We start from the raw sequence: 2,054 nt of genomic DNA on the forward strand, positions 1-2,054 counted from the left end.
GGTCAGTCCTCTTAGAGAATCACAACAGACTGAAGAGCCTTAACCAGATTTGGTAGTGTTCTGGAAGACACAACCCAACTAGACATTAATTCACTTAAGCTAGGTCCCCAGATTCTCAAGAGGACCCTCTCCCAAGGGCTTCTAGCTATAGTCTCCTCCCATCAATACTCTCCTTTTTTTCTGGCCCAATAGCCTGATGACTCAAAGGGAGGCAAAACTCTCAGTCAAAGCAGCCATTCCTCTGCTCCTCTCTACTCTGCATATGGGCAAGTTTTTCTCTGGCTCCAAGGATTTCTCTCCTGCTTATAGGCTAGGGGCCTTGGTGCTGACTAAAAAGCACCATCAAGGATAGGAACACCCATTATCCTCTCTGATCCCCAAGGCCAGAACCCTGCCAAGTGCCCAAGCACTTAACTCACACTAACCCTTTTCCCCCCTCCCCTAAAGCAGGTTCCCTAAGCCTCACTAGGGGTGTCTTCTAAGCTGGGCCTCCTGGTGAGTCAGCAGAGGTACATATCAGGTCAGGCAAGGCCAAAGCCCTGACTGTTTCTTTCCCAAGGCTGCAGAGTCGGAGAACCCCAGAATGTTGCCTCGGGGGTTCTTAGGCTTCAGTTCAACTACAGTTAAATTACAATCAACTCTGTCTCCTCCATCTAAAAGGTTTCAGGAACAGGAATAGCCCACCTCCAGTTGTGGGCTGCACCCGTCTCCGGTCCCTCTGTCAGCAGCCCTTATCAAATAGCGATCTTTCCTTCACTCCCTAGAAACTGAGAAGACACTCCTGAAGGGAGAGAAGGGTAGCTACTGGGGATATATTGACATGGCCGGGAGGGGAAGACTAGAAGAAAATAAAAACAAGATATAAGAAGAAAAGAACTGGGGAGCCGCAAAGGTGCACTGACACCTCAGCCGCTGTGTGACTCCAGTCCAGGCCCCCTGATTCTCTGTATGTGCTGTGCCTTAGTTTCTTCCTTTAATGTGGAGAGAATGATAGCTTCTCCTAACCAAAGAACAGAGGCCGGGGCTCTGAGAATAATGGCTGGAGGTGTCCCCCTCACTCCCAGCCCTACTGAATCCCAACCCATCCCCTCCTGAGTCTGGGCCATATGGGAACAGGGATCCTGGCCAATCCCTAGCAAAAGCAACAGCCTGGGACCCCCGGTTTGTTCCCTTGGGACTCAGAAAAGTCCAGGCTGGAATCCCAACAAAACGTCGGTCCAGGGAAAGAGCTGGGAGTCCTTAGTCTTTGCTCCCTTCGCCCCGCCCACGCCCGACACCCACCGTTGCCCGCAGTCCCAGACCTGGCTCTGGTTCTCGTCGTCCGGGGAGCTCTCTCTCTCACCATTCAGCTACGCCCCGTCCTCCAGTCCCAGGCCGCAGTCCCAGGGCCTCCTCCGCTCCAGAATCATTTTCGATTCTGCCCCCGGGGCTATTCAAACCTCAGACGCCGGATCGCGGAAATTACCTCACAGCTTAGACAACTCCCCCCCTTTCCCCCACTCCCCGGGCCAGTCACTTTCGCCCCGCCCTGCCAAGCCCAGCCCTCCCTAGCCCTCCCCAGGTCTTCCCAGCCCTCCCCAGGCCTCCCCAGCCCTCCCTAAGCTTTGCATCCCCCATCCGGAGCCACTCCCAGTCCAGGCTCCGCCTCCGTTCATCTTCCCCCCCTCCCCTAGTCCCCCCACCCAGCTTCTCTGCTCCACCTTTCCCCCTTCACTCCTGACTCCGCCTCCTCCATCCCTCTCCCGCCCCTCCCCACCCCCAGCATCTTCACACCACCTTCAGATTAGGTGGAGTTTTTAATGTTGACAGTTTGCATCATGCACACACAAACACACACGTAGTGGCCATCTTCTCCCATAAGCTCTGTGTATGTTTCCCTCACACACAGATCCACCCTCTCTCATAGGCTCTATGACTGTCAGACACCAAAACACATTCAATCTGTAAACTCAGTGCATACAAGGACCACTCTCTCCTAGTGTCTTGCATAGTGCTCTGCAGACAAGTTACCTTTCTCTCTCTCTTGCTCTCTCTCTCTCTCTCTCTCTCTCTCT

General features: G+C 53.9%; 1 protein-coding gene across 5 annotated transcripts in view; it reads right to left on the reverse strand.

Moving 5' to 3' along the window:
• HELZ2 (helicase with zinc finger 2) overlaps positions 1 to 1,515 on the reverse strand; it is a 62,386-nt gene extending 60,871 nt beyond the window's left edge. For 4 of the 5 annotated variants that reach the window (XR_011165346.1, XR_011165345.1, XM_069072614.1 and 1 more), the window contains exon 1: positions 1,282 to 1,515. The gene's annotated coding sequence lies outside the window, so the exon portion shown is untranslated. The remainder of the gene's footprint in view (positions 1 to 1,281) is intronic. The other variant, XM_069072613.1, reaches the window with a different exon arrangement.
• Positions 1,516 to 2,054: the final 539 nt, after the last annotated feature.

This window comes from Petaurus breviceps, unplaced genomic scaffold (assembly GCF_028583685.1).
Source record: "Petaurus breviceps papuanus isolate PSGF00001 unplaced genomic scaffold, PetGlider_PUasm1.0 90847, whole genome shotgun sequence".
Lineage (NCBI taxonomy): Eukaryota > Metazoa > Chordata > Mammalia > Diprotodontia > Petauridae > Petaurus > Petaurus breviceps.